At 36.0% G+C, this 12,169-nt stretch overlaps 1 protein-coding gene and 1 long non-coding RNA gene across 3 annotated transcripts in view; both read right to left on the reverse strand.

Moving 5' to 3' along the window:
• Window positions 1-12,169, reverse strand: part of LOC115216788 (ras-related protein Ral-A) — a 99,291-nt gene that overhangs the window by 78,047 nt on the left and 9,075 nt on the right. The gene's annotated exons all lie outside the window — the stretch shown is intronic.
• Window positions 238-12,169, reverse strand: part of LOC118765060 — a 19,043-nt gene continuing 7,111 nt past the window's right edge. The window contains exon 3 of the long non-coding RNA XR_005000909.1: window positions 238-249. This is a non-coding gene — a long non-coding RNA (uncharacterized LOC118765060). The remainder of the gene's footprint in view (window positions 250-12,169) is intronic.

The following is a 12,169-nucleotide window of genomic DNA, read 5'->3' on the forward strand; positions in this document are numbered from 1 at the left end:
TTCTTATAAATCTCCCTTTTTGTATCTGGTCTGCAAGATCCTTTGTTACATATTAATGCAGAATGACTCTCCCCAGGCACAACAAAATTTCTTGTCAGAAATTTTTTATCCTGCACTTTTTTCTTTATCTTTTAGTCAGTAGAAAAGGCAGTGCATTTGACCCATTAAAGTGCTGCCAAGTCGATGGGAGGGAAGGAGGAAGGTATCCTTAAACCAAAACTCTGGCTAGAATACTTGCAACAGAGTGAACTACACTAAAAACAACCAAGTTATTTAATGGTGGTGTTAAACAGAGCCATGGATTAAGTCTACCACCAAACTAGGCCATGAAAGACTTTGAACTCAGACAAAAAGAGTCAAAACAAATACAGTAAGATATCAAATTGGATGCTCTTACAGTTCTGCTAATCAACTACCTTGCATTGGTACTTTTTTTAATAACACTGAAAAGATGAATGGCAAAGTTGACCTCAAAGTGCAGAGAGTCAGAACAAATAACCACAAAGCATTCTGTTTGATACTCTAGTGACTCTGCTAATTTGCCACCTATGTGATTTCTGCCCAGAACTCAATGTCATAGAGAAGAAATTCAGCCAAGTGTCTCTGGTTGGAGCTGTGCCAGATAGTTTTAACTATGCCAGTTTGGTCCAGCTACACTCAGGTCAACTAACAATATTGAAATTCTAGAACTGTTGTAGTATTACCTTGAGTTCTTTGACTCTCTGTGTTGCTAACTAGGGACCAGCATGTAGCGTAGGACATGCTAGGATTATCTTAAATGATTACTTCAGGGATTGACCAAGGTTGGGTTTCATCCCTGTTGATCAACTCAGCCCCAAATTACACAGTTGGGTGCTATTTTGAGCTGTTATGATTCCCATTAAAAGTCTATGCTTATTAGGAACAGGGGCTGAATGTCTCTAGTGCTCCCTTGACTTGAAGTCTCTTGGGCTCTGATGTCTGGTTGTGTTTTCCCAAATTGGACCTTTTGTGTCTCATTAAGGTTGACCAACTAATGGGTAATATGAAGCTAGTAGGTCGTTGTGCCTTCAGGACATATGATGGTACTCCTTCATTGTTTGTCAGTGTTTTATTTATACTGTTTTTTCAATGAAAAAAAAAAATTAAAGTTATGCCTACCAATTTGGATTCACCATCATCATGCACATTGTTATGATGTGTAAGCAGCAGCACTGTTCACACACCACATTGAAGGAACAGGAAAGAACATTTCTGAAATCACTTATAGAAGTAGCCAATTGCCTCTTCATTAGCAATGAACATGAATGGATCAAGATGTTGTTCCTAACAAGCAAACTCAAAGGCAAGGGAATGGGCTTCAATGAATCAGTGGGGGACAGAAAATACTGTTGAGGTGAACTTTAGTCCAATTATGTAAGGGTACAAAAAAAAGGCATTGCATTTTTCCACAACAGCAGCTGCTGTCTATGCATGCCTCCTCAGCACTTTTATGTCCCTGAAATTAAATATCACTGTGGTCCAGCTCCAATGAAGTCTTCAAATGTCACAAGGTTAAAAAAATGTTAAATTACCAACAAATTATGGTATTTCAGTGTTTTATTCCATTCAGCTATAAATGCAGTAATGCTACCTCTGCTGAAGAAAATTATTCACACAACTGAAGCTTAATATTCATTATTCCAGCTAACATGCCTATAAGTCCCAAAATCGAAATAACACTGTTATTCCAATTATTTTACCTGTCAATGGAACCTTCATGCAGAAATATCTCCCACTCTAATATTATTCAACTACGGTAGTAGTTGAATAATATTCTTAAGGCCACAATTCACTCACACACAGCATCTTCAGAGCTTGGTCACTAATTCGATTCTTAACCAAATTGAAAACTGTTAAGATTTTTGAAGAGGGCTGGTCCCAAGCTACATTTTGGCATTAAAAAAATTGAGATTTGGTCCAGTAGAAAAAAAGTTTACATCGAAATTTGTAGTAACATTTTAGGAGAGTAACACCTCCAATCAAATTTAGATCTAAATAACTTTCTTTATTTTAAAAGCAAAATATATTTATCTTAGCTTCAATGATAGAAGAAAGCATGAGGAATTTCATAGTTTTGATCCCATGCAACAAAAATTTGTATCAAAAAAGTTGTGAGGTAAAATATGAAAAATATATTAGGCAAAACATTGGATTTAAGTATAATCAACTTTTTTATTTTAAAAACAAACTATATTTTAATTAAGCTTAAATGATAGAGTTCAATTCGAGGAATTTCATGATATCAATCTCATGCAATGAAGTTTTAAAAGAAAAAAGTTATGAGTGTTTGTTTCTCAAATTTGAGGGTGATAATATAGTTTTATACTTTTTTTAAAAATATAGTTCTATAAGGGAACTTTTAATATATGTCACCGGCATCATTGAGGTAAGGAAAAGATTATCAATGACACCACTAATTTGTAGTTAATTTAATTACATCATCTGTATTAATTAATGCAATTATATCATAAAAATGAAAAAAATTAAAATATTATTTAGAAATTTTGGCAATAATCTTACCATTTTGGCAATCTTTCATTTTAACTCAAAGGCATGTGCATGCAGCTCAGCTATTACCTTAGGGCATTCAATAAATTCCATAAAAAAATTTCATTTATTTATTTTTGTGAGTGGAAATGTACATTCTGTTTGAAGTCAGCATAAAGTGAAAGAGAAAGGAAATGGACATGGACATGTGTGTGTGTATGGGGGGGGGGAGTGCGAGACAGAAAGGGTGTGTTGTATGGGTATGTGAGAGAGAGAGAAAGAGTGACAGCGTACATTTTTTCATTTATCTTGTCTTGCATCTTTTTTCAGTGAATGAGAGAGAGAGAGAGAGAGAGAGAAAGAGTGAGAGAAGGTGTGTGTTGCTGTATGTATGTGTGTGTGACAGAGAGAGAGAGAAAGAGAGAGTGTGTAATAGCGTAAATTTTACTTAGCTACTTATACATACATGCAAAAAAAAGTTGTCATGAGTGACTGACTTTGGATCTTTTCAGTTTGAACGGCAGTTTTTAACATAATTTCTAGGTAACTAAAAAATTTTAAACTTCGTATATTGGTAGAATGTGTTTACAAACCATCTTTTTCTCTTGGCTATATTGAGAAAATTCTATAGTTTGTAAGATATTTGTTGTTTTTTTTCTTCAATTTCTGCAATTTCAACCAACCACTGACATCTATTGAGGTAAAAAACATTCTGTGCCGTATGAATATGTCCCTCGTTTAAGAAACAGATTGGGTTTATTTACATTTGTGAAGAAAAAAAGATACCCTTCCCCGACCTCTAACACTAACCCTAACTAACCCTAACCCTAAAAGAGATTGAAATTTGATAGATCGATACTAGGGTCATAATTATGGGTGACAATTTCATGTGACACCGCTAGAAAAAACTGCCGTTCAAACTGAAAAGATCCCTGACTTTTTCTCTCTCCCTCACATGCACACATATAAAAGATGTATGCATATGTATTTATGCATGAACATGTATATGACAAATAATGGGTGTACATATGTGTTTGTGTGTGTGCGACTGACCCTGGCCATTTTACATAGTCAATATCTCAGTCAATCACTCACACACTCACTGACTAAAAAAAGATGTGAGAAAAACTAGGATCTTTTCGGTTTGAACGGCAGTTTTTAACATAATTTCTAGGTAACTAAAAAATTTTTAACTTCGTATACATTCTGGTAGAATGTGTTTACAAACCATCTTTTTCTCTTGGCTTTATTGAGAAAATTCTATAGTTTGTAAGACATTTGTTGTTTTTTTTCTTCAATTTCTGCAATTTCAACCAATCACTGACATCTATTGAGGTAAAAAACATTCTGTGCCATATGAATGTGTCCCTCGTTTAAGAAACAGATTGGGTTTATTTACATTTGCGAAGAAAAAAAAGATACCCTTCCCCCACCCCTAACCTAACCCTAACCCTAAAACAGATTGAAATGCAATAGATCGATACTAGGGTCATAATTATGGGTGACAATTTCATATGACACCGCTAGGAAAAACTGCCGTTCAAACCGAAAAGATCCCAAAACTAAATAAATAAAAGAATTTATGATATCATTTTCTCCCCCCCCCCTCTCTCTCTCTCTCTCTCACACACACACACACACTCACACACACAGAGCAAGACACACCTCTCTCTCTGACAACACATCACTCTCTCTCTCTGTCTCAGTGAAACACACTAAAAAAAGATGCAAGAAAAAGAAAATAAATAAAATTATGCTATCACTCTCTCTCTCTCTCTCTCACACACACACACACACTCACACACACAGAGCAAGACACACCTCTCTCTCTGACAACACATCACTCTCTCTCTCTGTCTCAGTGAAACACACTAAAAAAAGATGCAAGAAAAAGAAAATAAATAAAATTTATGCTATCACTCTCTCTCTCTCTCTCTCTCTCTCTGACAACACACCCCTTTCTCTCTCACTCAATTGCTCATACACTCACTCAAAAGAGGAAAAATAAAAAAAAAATGTATGCTGTCACACTCTCTCCTCTCTCTCTCACACACACACACACACATTCACACAACATACACTTTAAATTTATTATTCAATTTTCAATAAGGTAAAATTAATTAATTAGCATAATAGCATAGCCTGGAAAAAACATGGATTATATGGAAAAATAGGAGCAAGGGAAATAATATTCTTAAGATTATAAATCTGAAAAAGTACAGATTATCAGATGTAATAACTTGTCCTGAACTTTTCCAAGTGTAATAACTAGTCCTGTACTTTTCCAGGTGTATAATCTCAAGAATATTATTTCTCTTGCTTGCATTTTTCTATGTAATTATATGTGTGTGTGTGTGTTTGTATATATAACATACTAGCAGAAGCACCTGGCGTTGCCCGGGAATGAAATTGTTCCTTATATATTGGAAGAAAAAGCAAAATATGTTGTATGAAATTTGCTATTCTAAATTCAATTTATTCTTCAATAGGGAAATCAATTCTGAATTCATAATACAATAATAATAATAATAATAATAATAACAAATGAAAATATAAAATTTACCACTTTTATGAAGGGAAATAAATTCTATCACATATACTCTTTCACTCTTTCACTTGTTCCAGTCATTTGACTGCGGCCATGCTGGAGCACCGCCTTTAATCGAGCAACTCGACCCCGGGACTTATTCTTTTGTAAGCCCAGTACTTATTCTATCGGTCCCTTTTGCCGAACCGCTAAGTAACGGGGACATAAACACACCAGCATCGGTTGTCAAGCAATGCTAGCGGGACAAACACAGACACACACACGCATATATATATATATATATATATATATATACATATATACGACGGGCTTCTTTCAGTTTCCGTCTACCAAATCCACTCACAGGGCATTGGTCGGCCCGAGGCTATAGTAGAAGACACTTGCCCAAGGTGCCACGCAGTGGGACTGAACCCAGAACCATGTGGTTGGTAAGCAAGCTACTTACCACACAGCAGGAAATTACGTAAGAACTTCTGGGTAAACAAAATTTTTTGTTTTCTGGTTTGGAGCATAAAGAAATAAGTCTTGCAAACTATCATCCCTGGAGCAACCAACATAAAGTTGACCATGAGAAAAGCAAGGCTCAATTAAGTGCAAGCCAGTAGATTCCAAAGTCTGACCTTGAGCTTTATTAATAGATATTGCAAAGCAAAGTTGGGAATTGTGTTTGTTTGACCTCAAATACCATGTCTATTAGTTTGACTGGAATTCTTGGTATGAAAATCTCTTCCCCTCAGGCACATCCAGTGATGATGGTAGCTTCTATCACATTAGGTGACAATGTCTTCACAATCAACCTTGTCCCATTGCATAATTAAAGAGGATCTAAATTTCTTAGAAGCATTAGTAGGACTCCTACTTTCAGAAAAGTTTTATGTGGAAGATTCCAGGTGGCTCAAGAGAAATAAAGGAACAATGGACAGCTTGATTTTCATCGATTCACTAAAGCGGGTCTTTTCTTTTTCAAAGCTTGGTTCAAATGCTCTAATTGCTGACATTAGACTTGAGCATTGATTGTTGAATTAGGTGGTAATAATTCAAAGTGAATTACTCCTTTGCATTACCACCAGATAAAGAGAACCTTTTCCTGATTTGTTCCCTTCTCAGTTGTGGTTGAGCCTTTTTCCTTTTACCAAGCCACTGTTTACGACATTTAACATTTCGATAGAAGATTCATTTTCCGTCACCAGTCACAAGTCTATCCAAAAAGGGTGAAATGAGTTCGCAAGAATGGAAAGAAGAGCAGATGTCAACTCGGGATTTACGGATGCTTTCAGACAATTCATGACGCACCCATTTTCCAAGTTTAGGAACCTTTCCAAGTTGTTGAAGATGATGATGAACAGTTGTATGGTTTGAAATAAGCTTTATTGCTAATTCTTCAATTGATAATGCAGGATTTTCTTCAAGTAATGCCTCAAGAAGCTTATCATCAAACTCAACTGAATGTCCTGTTCGATCTTCATCTTCAAGGCTGAAATCTCCACTTCTGAATTTTGCAAACCATCTTCTGCGAGTTCTTTCAATCAAGCATTCTTTCCCATAAACTGAGTGTATGTTTTGAGTCGCTTCAGCTGCAGAGTTTCCTTTTTTGTACTCATAAAGCATTATGTGTCTCAAATGCTCTTTGGATACTTCCATGTTAGAAAGGGTTTTAATCAAAGAAATTTTAATTCTATTATTCTGTAAAATAATATTTAATTAGTTTAAATGTGCACAAATGCATAAAAATAATTTTTAATTCCATTAGACATTCTAAAATGCTATTAAATTTCATTCAATTTTAGAAAAGGTAAAATCAGACAGAACTTATGGAAGGACCTTATAATTATTGCTTAAACTTGGAAATACCCTATTCTTCAGTTCAGCTGGGGAATTCACCATGATAGCAATATGAGCCAAACTGATACCACCATTCCCATCAAATGGAACTTTCCCATCTCCTAATTGGAGGATCCAGGTTGAAAACTGTTCTGCACATTGGTCCCCATCTAATAAGACTCGCATGTCAGTATTGTTGAAGGAGAATTTCTGTACTTTATTCCATGAAGACTTAAAGCATGATTTTATTTCATCAGATCTTGTTCCTCTGAAGTCTCCTGATAAAACTAATGTAACTCCTCCCATAGATTTATTGTTGCCTCTTATGTCATTCTCTCATAATATTGCAACCAAAGGAGGTAATTTGGGAAGCAGAATTATAATTCCTAATGTTTTTTAAGAAGTTCATGCTCCTTGATATGTTTCCCAAAAGCAATGCCTTCAAAGTACCTGTGGACGTACCACTCTCTCTTTCTTATTATTACTCCCATTGCCACCATCAACACAATTACTTTTAATCAAACATCATCAACTCTCCCTATATTTCTTTGTCTCTCTTCCTCTTTCTCTCTTTTTTCTTTCTCTCTCTCTCTATCTGTCTTCACCACCACCCTCACCATCTCTATGTCTACCATTACTCTCATACCAGCACGAGGAAGTGTCATTGAATAGTGAGAGATGGGGGTCAAAGTGTGACACACTGACACACAGAAATTAGTTTTCGCATTTATTTGACAATGAACTTTGCTTGCTTGAGAAGACCTATTGAGGCAAGTGTAAACAAATCAAAATCACTGACGTGGCTGATAACAGTGCCGCCTAATTGGCACTCATGCTAGAGGAATGTTAAAAGCACATCTGAGCATGATCTTTGCGAGGGCCACGGATTGTGTGTGTGTATATGTTCCTTATGCATTCAAAAGCTTAGTTGCCAATTTTTATGTGTGGAGTATCAAAAGATTCAGTAATCTGTTGGCTACCAAATATACTTTATTTTCATTTACATATTTGCATTACAAAAATTAACATTATAATCTAATATAATCATCATCGTTTTATGTTCACTTTCCATGCTGTCATGAGTTGGGCAGTTTGACTGAGGACTGGCGAGCCAGAGGCTGCACCGGGCTCAATCTGATCTGGCAAAGTTTCTACAGCTGGATGCCCTTCCTAATACCAACCACTCCACTGACACAAGGGCCAATCAGGCGATACTGGCAACGATCATGCTCAAAAGTGACACGTAAAAAGTACCATTTGAGCATGATCATTCCTAGCGTTGCTTTACTGGCACATGTGCTGGTTGCATGTGAAAAACATTTCAGCATGGCTGTTGTCAGTGCTGTCGGACTGGCTCCCATGCAGGTAGCACGTAAAATTAATATATATGTGTAATACATAGATAATATATATATATAATATATATAATACATATATAACATTTTTTTTTTTGTAGTTTCAGCTCAGAGCTGTGGCCATGCTGGAGCACCGTAGTTTTGTTACACTATTATTACTGAGATCCTCCTCTAATATGTGGCACTTGGTGAAGAATGGAGTGTGATGTAGCTACCCTCATTTGCACCTCTTGCCGTGAGGTAGGTTTGTTTGGGACTCTTGACAGGAAGAGGTTCAGCCTTGATTTAAAAACACCTACACCTACTTTGTGCATATATACACAGCCAGCAGAGATACCCGGCCTTGCTCAGGATTAAAATGGCATAGTTTTTTTATTGTTTTACTTGTTTCAGTCATGTGACTGCAGCTATGCTGGAGCACTACAGTTGGACGAAGAAATTGGCCACAGGATTTATTCTTTGTAAGCCTAGTACTTATTCTATCAGTGTCTTTAACAAAACTGCTAGGTTATGGGAATGTAAAAACAGCAACATCAGTTGTCAAGCAATGGTGGGGGTACAAACACAGACACAGACACACATATATACAACAGTCTTCTTTCAGTATCCATGTACAAAATCCATAAACAAGGCTTTGGTTGGCCTGAGGCTATAAAATATATATATCCACATAAATATGTAACGGATTTAATTTTAGTTGCAACGGGAGAAATTGGATTGGTAAATAATAATGTATGTCTGGAGTCAGCTGGTTTGACAACCAAAATCTGTTGTTATAATTGTTTACTGTAGGATGTGAAAGATGGAACAATGCATAAAGTTTTAAGGAAAGTATTTATTTACCGTTACGTTACAATACCTAGCCTCGACGGGCAGGTTGTGATAAATCCCAAAGCGTGTGAAGTAAAGTTTGTGCTTGTGTCCTATTCATTGCTTAGTAGTAATTACAGAGAGAGATAGAATGATGTTGTAAGAGAAAGAATTAGAGCTAGAGAGAATTGTAGGGTGTTGTCTGACAGTTGCTTTCTCCCTCTGACCAAGGTTCTAGGTGGTCAGCCAGACTTCGTTGAGTCGTCACGACTGTGACAAACTGATTTTTGCTTGGGATGTGCTTGCTTATATAAAGATCCAGAAGGATAGATATATCATTGAAAACAATAGATTTAGTTGGTGGTCTTGTTATCTCTATTCTAGCTTTTGGTGAAGTAGAAGAGGTTAGAAAGGGTCAAGTAGCGAAAACATTATTTCGGCCCAGCTAAAGGCATCTGGAAAATGTAAACCTGCTGTCAGAAAAAAACCATTGTTCCATTGTGGGAAAAGTTGTGTAGCAGTGTTAATTTAAATTTGGCTATGGTGGATCAAATCCACCTCATGCATGCAAGATTCACTACATATATATACATACACACACACACGTACATATATATATATATATATATATAGATGTAAGAAATTTGAAAAGCTGAACGTAAAACTGGTCATTTCTTCTAAACTATGTCATTGTAAGAAAAAAATTTATAATATTCTTAAGACATATTGACTCAAATATATTTTTTTTAACCTTTTAAAACAAGCCTTCTGTAGTTTTTTCACTTTTTACTATTTTCTATATATATATATATTATATATATATATATATCAACATCACAATCAAGGAACGGCCATAATAGGCCATTCACCCACTAGAAATAACAGCCAAAAGCTTCAACCGCAAAATAACATCAATTCCGTAAACCAGGAGAAAATTAAAAAACATTTACCCTGTAATTTCTTATACGATGCACCGTTTCATCTACTGTTTAATGGTAAACTAACCTGATTAAATTAAATCAAGCCAATCTTCCATAGGCCCTCAGAATCATCAGTAAGAAATAGCCAAGTCGGAACAGATATTTTCACGAGGCATTTCCTTCCCTGCCTCGGCAATATCTGACCTAAAATTTTCAAATCATCGCACTCGCGCCAAATTTATCGGCAGCAAATAATATAAGCCGCCGATTCCATTACGGAATTAACCAGAAAATTCATAATTAATCAATATAGGGTGGCAAAAAATTTTGTAGAATTTTTTTGCCACCAGCGGCCTAGTGGGAAAAAAATTAAATAGTCATAGACCATTTTTAAGTTCAACATCACAATCAAGGAACGGCCATAATAGGCCATTCACCCACTAGAAATAACAGCCAAAAGCTTCAACCGCAAAATAACATCAATTCCGTAAACCAGGATGGTTTACATCAATTCCGTAAACCATCGTATAAGAAATTACAGGGTAAATGTTTTTTAATTTTCTCCTGGTTTACGGAATTGATGTTATTTTGCGGTTGAAGCTTTTGGCTGTTATTTCTAGTGGGTGAATGGCCTATTATGGCCGTTCCTTGATTGTGATGTTGAACTTAAAAATGGTCTATGACTATTTAATTTTTTTCCCACTAGGCCGCTGGTGGCAAAAAAATTCTACAAAATTTTTTGCCACCCTATATTGATTAATTATATATATTTATATATATATATATACATACACACACACACACGTACATATATATATATATATATATATATATATATATATATATATATTTATATTGGTAAAAACGGTAAGATAACAAAAGAAAGAAAGAGACCTCAATTTTATGTAAATAGAGGAATTTATCTGTAAAATAATATGTGACAGTTATTCAGTAGCCAAGATAAAACTCTGAGTTTCGGATGCTGAGGTGGAAATCCACACCACCATCTCTTCGGTTATCTAGCCATCTGAAAAACGCTATGAAAAAAGACCGTTATACAAAGGGAAATTACTGTAATCACTACTTTTACAAAAGCACTAAGTAAGATAAGGTTAAAAGTTTATAGTAAACATGTAAGCATGCCTGTTCACACGTACACATGTGTGCTCGTCCACCCACGTGCATACATATACATCACTATGAAAATGTACACATCTTCACTCGCATTTTTCGCCAAATGTATATGCATATATATACAAACTTATACACACACACGCACACCATAAAAGTTCATACATACGTTTACATACGCATGCACAAAAAGGATTATACATACGCCCCCCCAAAAAGGAAAAAAAACAGGGAAAATTGTAAAAATACTGAGTAAAAACGTCTATATATATATGTACTCTTATGTCCACACACCATCCTGCATTTTTCCTTGTACCTATATAGACGTGTATATGGATTCATTTGTACATATGTGTGGATGTGTATGAGTGTGCGGGTATGTATGTATATAGATGTGTGCGAGTGTGTGTTCATTGTAAGGAGATTGCAGGAGAAATACTGAGATAAGGGGAAAGAGTTGTACATGTGCTTGCTTCGTTGATCTAGAGAAGCCATTTGATAGGGTTCCAAGGAAGGGGATTGAATGGGCATTGAGGAAGAGATGTGTACTAAAGGTAATAGTGAGAGCAATGATGAATTTGTATGAGGGGGTAAAGACAAGAGTGAGAATTGGATCAGAGCTGTCAGAGGAGTTTGTGGTGAAAGTCGATGTGCATTAGGGATCTGTGTTGTCACTGTTGTTGTTTGCAATAGTGGTTGATGTGGTGATGGAGAGTGCAAGAGAGGGACTGCTAATGGAGATACTGTATGCAGATGACCTTGCTTTGATGAGTGAGATGATGGAGAAGTTTTGGAAATGGAAGGAGGTGTTTGAAAGCAAGGGTTTGAAGGTAAACCTCAGGAAGACAAAGGTGATGGTGAGTGGGATGGATGGAGAAGGTTCTCATTGAAGACGAAAGGAAAGGTCTATAGGAGTTGTGTGAGAGTTGCAATGCTGTACAGGAGTGAGACATGGTGTTTGAGGAAGAGAGAAATGGCAATTTTGAGAAGGACTGAGAGAGCAATGGCAAGAGAATGTGTAGCATGAGGCTGTTTCATAAGAGGAGGATTGAGGGTTTGATGGGGATACTGGGATT

This window comes from Octopus sinensis, linkage group LG10 (assembly GCF_006345805.1).
Source record: "Octopus sinensis linkage group LG10, ASM634580v1, whole genome shotgun sequence".
Lineage (NCBI taxonomy): Eukaryota > Metazoa > Mollusca > Cephalopoda > Octopoda > Octopodidae > Octopus > Octopus sinensis.